The sequence below is a fragment of the Zea mays genome, chromosome 6, assembly GCF_902167145.1.
Source record: "Zea mays cultivar B73 chromosome 6, Zm-B73-REFERENCE-NAM-5.0, whole genome shotgun sequence".
Taxonomy (NCBI): Eukaryota; Viridiplantae; Streptophyta; class Magnoliopsida; order Poales; family Poaceae; genus Zea; species Zea mays.
The window spans coordinates 104,699,266-104,707,056 of record NC_050101.1 but is presented as its reverse complement, the minus strand read 5'-3'; positions in this window follow the sequence as shown (position 1 = coordinate 104,707,056).

Sequence of the window (7,791 nt, the reverse complement as noted above, 5' to 3'; positions counted from 1 at the left end):
GGGGTGCCTCGGCATCAATTGGCTCCCCGACATGAAAGTAGCAGCAGTGGAAGCAACGACCCGATCGGAGACCTTGAAGCTCGTGTGAGTCGACTTCAAGCAGCACTTCAACATAGGACTGATGCTTGGGTCGCTGACGGTGATAGAATCAACGAACTACGAAGGGACATCCGACATCTGCAGGATCAACTCGCTGATCGAGACTTAGCTCTTGACTGGGCCGTGCAGTCTCGTTTGCTAATGTGTGCTAAGGAAGCAAGGGCTCAGGCCCGAGTTAAAGAACTTAGCTCGACTGTTGATAACCTGCAGGTTTACTGCAACACTTTGCACGAGGAAGTCCATATATTATACTCACAACTACACCCAAGTGAGCCTGCACCACCTGCTGAGGCAGAAGCTGGACCATCTCACGTTGCGGGACGTGCGCTGGGTGGGGAGTTAGACCTTTTTGAGCCTCCTCCTTCCTTGAGGTTGGTAGATGTCTGGACTCCCACACCTGACGATGAAGCCGCCAAGACTGATGGCAAGCAGGAATAAGGGTGTAGTGGAAGTAGAGTAGTGTATTGTAGGGTATTGTAGGGTGTACTGTTGTATAATGGGTATTGTATCCTATTAATAGGTTCAACTTTTGTAAAATGGGTAATGTATCCTGCTGTATAATATTGAGTCTGTATCATTACTCTTCATAGTAATGTAAAACGGAAGGTTTCCTTGGGCATATGATGTTTATTCAAATGTTTTTGCCTCAGATGCCGACCAGGACTCGTGCACAGGATACAGCTGGAACATCCGGGGGTCGGGACGTTACCCTGAATCCGCCTCCCGTTCCACCCACGCTTGCCGAGGCAATTGCTGCCTTGGTGAACGCCACAGCCGACAACACCCGCTTCCTGAGGGAGATGGCGGGTCAGCAACAGTTTCAACAACAAGCAGGAAGAGGATTCCAACAAGGTCCCCGTGAGACCACTTATTTGGATTTCTCCGAGACTCGTCCGCCTCTCTTCGTCAAAGCAGAAGACGCGCTCGAGGCCGACGAATGGATACGGGTCATAGAGCAGAAGTTTGGCCTTTTACGCTGTTCGGAAGTACAGAAGCCACTGTTTGCAGCACAGCAACTCCGAGGACCTGCCAGTACTTGGTGGGGGAACTTTGTGGCCATCCAGTCGGACAACCATCAAATTACATGGAACGAGTTCAAAGCAGCATTCCGCGAGCATTACATTCCTGAGGGAGTGCTGCACATGAAACAAGAAGAGTTTATGAAACTGAAGCAAGGGGGAGATACTGTTAATCAGTATCTCAACAAGTTCAATCACCTGTCACAGTACGCAATTGATCAGGTGAATACGGATTTGAAAAAGAAGAATTGTTTTATGAGAGGACTGAACGACCGGATGCAGCGAAAAATGGCTGCATGTATTGATCTTACTTATGGAAAGGCTGTCAGCACAGCCTTATCTGTGGAGGCCAAATATGCAAATTCTGGAAAGACTAAGGGATTCGGTGGTGAGCGGCCAAATCAGGGCCAGGCGAAGAAACCACGGTTTGTGATTCGACCCTCAAACCAAAATCGCCCTTTTTCTCGTCCACCTTCATTTCCCTTCAAGCAGCCTATTATTATCCGCCCCAACAATGCCCCCACTACCCCAAAACAGCCGGGTGCCCCAGGCACTCGATTCCCTGCGCTGCCAAGTTCTTCAACTGGATGTTTTAACTGTGGCAAATCTGGGCATTTTATTAAAGATTGTCCCTATCCAAGGCAAAATCAGGCTAATAATCAGCAAGGATCGGGAAATTCAGCTCCAGGCAAGGGAAGTACTTCGGGCAAGAATACCAAGAAAACGGGGCGAGTATATTATACGCAAGTGGCTACCACACCGGAGGGAGAGCCGGTGATGATGGGTACGTTTCCTGTGGCCAGTCACCCAGCAATAATTCTTTTTGATTCTGGTGCTTCACATACATTTATTAGCAAGAAGTTTGTGGAACAACATCATATTGCATACCATGAATCAAAGGAGGGATTTAAAATTCATTCACCTGGGGGACACATTTATACTAAAGAAGTGGCCTATGGAGTGCCAGTAACTATGGCTGGACGGAACTTTCCTGCTAATATGATCGTTCTGAAAGGCCAGGATATAGATGTAATCTTGGGTATGAACTGGTTAACCCAATACAAGGCAATCCTCAACACTGAATTCAGAACCGTCAGGTTGAGTTATAACCAAGAAGAGATTCTCTTGACTCTCCCCGCAACCAATCCAGCCAAAGCTTCTGGTAGAGTCTATGAAGCCATTGTACCGGAGATCAAGAACATTCCGGTAGTATGTGAGTTTCCAGATGTATTTCCGGAAGATTTGCCTGGACTACCCTCTGAAAGAGATGTAGAATTTGTGATTGAGCTAAAGCCCGGTACGGCTCCGATTTCCCGAAGATCGTACCGCATGCCCCCTAATGAATTGGCGGAACTGAAGACTCAATTGCAAGATCTACTGAATAAAGGATTCATCCGGCCAAGCTCATCCCCTTGGGGTTGTCCCGCCATCTTTGTGAAGAAGAAGGATCAAACCTTGCGCATGTGCGTGGACTATCGGTCCCTGAATGAGGTCACCATCAAGAATAAGTACCCTCTTCCAAGAATCGACATCTTATTTGATCAACTAACTGGGGCGAGGGTATTTTCTAAAATTGATCTTAGGTCGGGCTATCATCAGATCCGTATTCGGCCCGAGGATATACCGAAGACCGCGTTTACTACGCGATATGGATTGTTTGAATACTTGGTGATGTCTTTCGGGCTTACAAATGCTCCTGCCCATTTCACTTATTTAATGAACTCGGTGTTCATGCCTGAATTGGACAAGTTCGTGGTAGTCTTCATTGATGATATCTTGATATATTCCAAGAATGAAGAAGACCATGCTCAGCATTTACGGATTGTATTGACGCGCCTAAGGGAACATCAGCTTTATGCCAAGTTCAGTAAGTGCGCATTCTGGCTGGAAGAAATTCAATTTTTGGGGCACGTATTATCAGCTAAAGGAATTGCGGTAGATCCTAGCAAGGTCAAAGATATTCTGGAATGGAAACCCCCAACAACTGTTCACCAAGTCCGGAGTTTTCTTGGACTAGCTGGGTACTATCGCAGATTCATACCAGATTTTTCTAAGCTTGTGAAGCCAATCACAAGTTTATTGAAGAATGACACTAAGTTCAATTGGTCTTCTAAGTGCAATGAAGCCTTTGAGCAACTGAAGACATTATTGACCACTGCTCCGGTATTAGCTCAACCGGACATCACTAAGCCTTTCGATGTGTATTGTGATGCATCTGGCAGTGGGCTCGGCTGTGTACTGATGCAAGAGGGCCGAGTGATTGCGTATGCTTCAAGGCAGTTGCGCCGACATGAGGAGCACTATCCAACTCATGATCTGGAGCTAGCTGCTGTGGTTCATGCCCTAAAGATTTGGCGTCACTATCTGCTGGGTAATATCTGTCACATATATACAGATCATAAAAGTTTGAAGTACATCTTCACCCAGTCAGAGTTAAATATGAGGCAAAGACGATGGCTTGAGCTCATCAAAGACTATGAACTGGAGATCCATTATCATCCAGGCAAGGCCAATGTGGTGGCAGATGCATTGAGTCGTAAGACTTCCTGCCACTGTCTTATGGCAAAGACTTCCGAGAACACTTTGTGTCAGGAAATGGAAAAGCTAAACCTGGGAATCATTCAACAAGGGACTCTAAATCAGTTAAGGCTTGAGTCAATCATTTTGCAAAGAATAATTGATGCTCAAAAGGATAATCTGGGTATGAAGCACATATGGGAAAAGATAAGGGCTGGAACAGCCAAGTGTTTCAAAGAAGACGATCAAGGTGTATTATGGTTTAAAAACCGCATAGTTGTGCCAAAGAACGAAGAGCTCCGCCAGCAAATTCTGGATGAGGCACATCTTAGTCGTTATTCTATTCATCCCGGAAGCACTAAGATGTATCAAGACTTAAAGCAACATTACTGGTGGACAAAAATGAAGATTGAAATTGCACGCTATGTGGCTAAATGCGACACCTGCAGACGTGTCAAGGCCATACACATGAAAACTGTCGGTCCATTACAATCTTTGCCAATCCCAACATGTAAATGGGAAGACATCAGTATGGACTTTATTGTGGGATTACCCAGGACGGCCAAAGGGTATGATTCTATTTGGGTTATAGTTGATCGACTCACGAAGATTGCCCACTTCTTACCTGTTAAAGTCACATATACAATAGCCACTTATGCAGCATTATACATTGCCCGTATTCTCAGTTTGCATGGGGTTCCAAAGACCATTGTGTCGGATCGTGGACCTCAATTTGTAGCCAAGTTTTGGGAAGCACTTCACAACTCCTTGGGTACTAAATTACTCCACAGTTCGGCTTATCATCCTCAAACCAGTGGGCAGACTGAGAGGGTGAACCAAATACTTGAAGATATGCTGCGGGCATGTGTCCTGGATTTCTCACCAAAATGGGATGAATGTTTGCCCTTAGCGGAATTCTCATATAATAATAGCTATCAAGAAAGTATCAAGATGGCACCTTTTGAAGCTTTATATGGACGACGGTGTCGAACTCCGCTAAATTGGTCTGAACCTGGAGAAAGATACTTCTTTAGACCTGATATGGTGAAAGAGGTCGAAGAAAAGGTTCAGAGAATTATTCATAATATGAAGAAAGCTCAGGCTCGGCAAAAGAGTTATGCAGACCGACGACGACAACCCTTATGCTTTCTGGTAGACGATTATGTCTACTTAAAGGTTTCACCAATGAAGGGTGTATCGCGTTTCGGGGTAAAAGGGAAACTAGCACCCAGGTACATTGGTCCATTCCTGGTACTTGAGCGATGTGGACCAGTGGCGTATCGACTTCAGCTCCCCGAAACATTGTCTTCTGTGCATAATGTGTTCCACGTGTCACAACTGAAGAAGTGTCTTCGGGTTCCTGATCGAACCGTTGAAGTGACTGATGTTGTCCTGGAACCAGATTTAACATACTCGGAACATCCTATTCGAGTTCTGGATCAAAAGGACAGGGTCACCCGAAGAAAGACTCTCAAGTTCTACAAGATACAGTGGAACCAGCATTCGGAAGATGAGGCTACATGGGAAACCCAAGACTTTTTAGATAAGAATTTCCCAGGCTTTCTAGCCTCATGTAAATTGTAAAGCCTGTATAGCTGTTGTAATAAAGAAGTAACCCCCACATCACCCCTGTCTTGTACCAAAAATAAGGAAATAAAAATGTGATGCGTTTCCTTTACCATTACTTACCCTAGGATTTTTAATCTCGGGACGAGATTCTTTTATGGGGGGAAGGATGTAACACCCCTGGTGTTACTATAACTAAAACTTGAGCATGGCATCATGAGCATTGGCATTGCATATGTTTGACACACCTAGAGTGCATTCACTAGGCAAAAATTTCAAACAAGTTGTATTGTTTTAAGTGTTTTGCAAATAGAACCCTGGGTAATGGACTTAACCCTAAATAGTGGTTAAAGGGGTAAAACTTAACTCAAGTTAAGAAAACCTAAATACTGTAGGGTAAAAGTCATAAAATGACCCTAAGGATAAGCTTGAATCACTTTTATACCCCTGAGATACCAGAAACCCTAATTGGAACCCTAGAAAACCCTAAATCAAGCCATAGGGACCTAAGTGCAAAATTAGTCCACTTTTGGGCTAAAGTGCAAAAACCAAGTCAAATAGGTTTCTTAAGTCCCTTGGTTCACAAAAATGTGTACTTGAAAGCAAAACCCAAAGTTTGGGACTTAAATGCAAAATGGACTTCATTTGAGTTTTGCACTAAGTCTGAAAATCAGTGAATGGGCTCAACTTTGGGGCTTTGTAACTTACAAAGCATAGGGTTTTTGCCCTAGGTCACCACATCAAAGTTGAAGACCAATTATAAGAGAACAACTTTGCTAAAGAGTGCAAGCATAGTTGTTATGAGAAATTTAGAGAAAAACCCCATCAAAGTTCGACTGTCAGGTTGTTTTGAACTGAAATTCTGTTTAGCAGTGAACTGACATCAACTTCTAGCTCAGATTCATGCATGATCCAGTGCTCAAATATGTTCAAGTCCTATAGTCGAATTGTAGATGGTATATTGCTCTACACTTTTGCTGCAGAGCTCGACATGTGTTGACATTAGAAATTAAGAGATAATAATGCTCCAAGTTCGGCTGACAGACTGTCTGAATGGGATCGCCATGGTACAGTGACCGCTTAACTGAAGAAGATCGGGTTCGTCCTCACCGCCGGTAGCCGCCGCCGTTGATCGCGACTCGTCACGATTCGTGCTCGGTGGTCTTTGGATAAGCACTGCCGATACGTGTCCTCAACGGCGGTGAGCTGGAAGTCACCCCGCTCGGCCACGGCACGTTCTTCCCCCCCCCCTGGCTCACCGCCCGCGGTAAGTACTCGCCGGTGACCGCCGCCTCCCGGCCATGTGCCGCGTGGCCTAGCCTTTCCACCGCACTACCGTGACTCCTCTAAGCCATCCCATCGTCGACGGGGAGCTCGCCACGCCAGTTGCCACGAATTCACCGCACCCAGGTTCTTCTTCACCTCCGGCCGCCAGCACTGCGCGGTCAAATTGAGAGCCACCGCTCTCGGAGCCTATAAATTGAGGGCAGGGCTAGTTGCGCCATGAAATTGTGAAGCTTTAGCACCCGTTCCCACACCCGATTGCCCACCAGCTCGCCTGAATTTCGCGTTGCCCCCAAATCTGTTCTCCGCCACCGTAAACCACCCATCACCGCGGCCAGCCCTTTCCAGGTTAGTTCATCTCTCTCTCTCCCTTGTTTAAGCACCCTGGTTGCTCTGTGATGCTTGTCGAGCCTTCAATTTAAACTAGGAGACCACCAGTCGCCGGGAACACGACGATCTAGCCGCAATGTTCTCGGTTCACGTGGACAGAGCGTAATAGGTCGCCATTCGTGCAATTTAGTTAGGGGAAATGCTCGGGTAAGTCCCGATTTGGTGTCCACCGCTCGGGAGCGTCGGTCATTGCCTTAATCGGCCGGCGTAGATGCTCGCCGGAGCCTCTCCGTGCGCTGCCGTGGTCGGGGACCTTCCCCTGCGAAGAAACAGAAACCCGAGGGTCTTTCTGTGATTTGTCAGTGACTTGCGAAAACAGTGAACGACCCTGTTCTGGTTTAGTCAAAACGCCGAGGGCCTCTGCGCAAAACCTCCCTCGCGGGCGCGGGCGCGTCCCGTTTTCTCTGAGGCTTGGGCCGTCTGGGCCAGAATCGGCCCAGTTCTGTTTATCCCTTTTTCTTTTTCTTTTTCAGAAAAACTTTAGAAATGTGTAGAAAAATGTAGAAGAATGCTAAAATTGTGAAACTAATTTTCCTAGGTTTGTTATTTTCCATAGTATTTAATAAAAATAAGTTTGTGATTTTTAGTGAAAGTAAGAAATTTTAGGGTATTTAAAATGGTTAAAAGTATTGGTTATAGATTTTTAGAAAATAGTTGGTAAGTCCTAAAATGCCTAAAATTTTTATATGAGTGTTATATAATATTTAAAAGCCTTGGGTAAAGTTTGAATTGATTTGGACCTTGTTTGATCACTAAACCCAAAACACCCCCCCTGCCCTATGAACTCCTTTACCGACTCCGGAAACCCTAAGTTCCCGGAATTCCGTGAAGGCAAGTTGTATTCAAGACATAAGTTTATGTTGTCTTTGCATCCTCATGAGCATCCCATGGCATCCATTCTTATACTTATGTATGG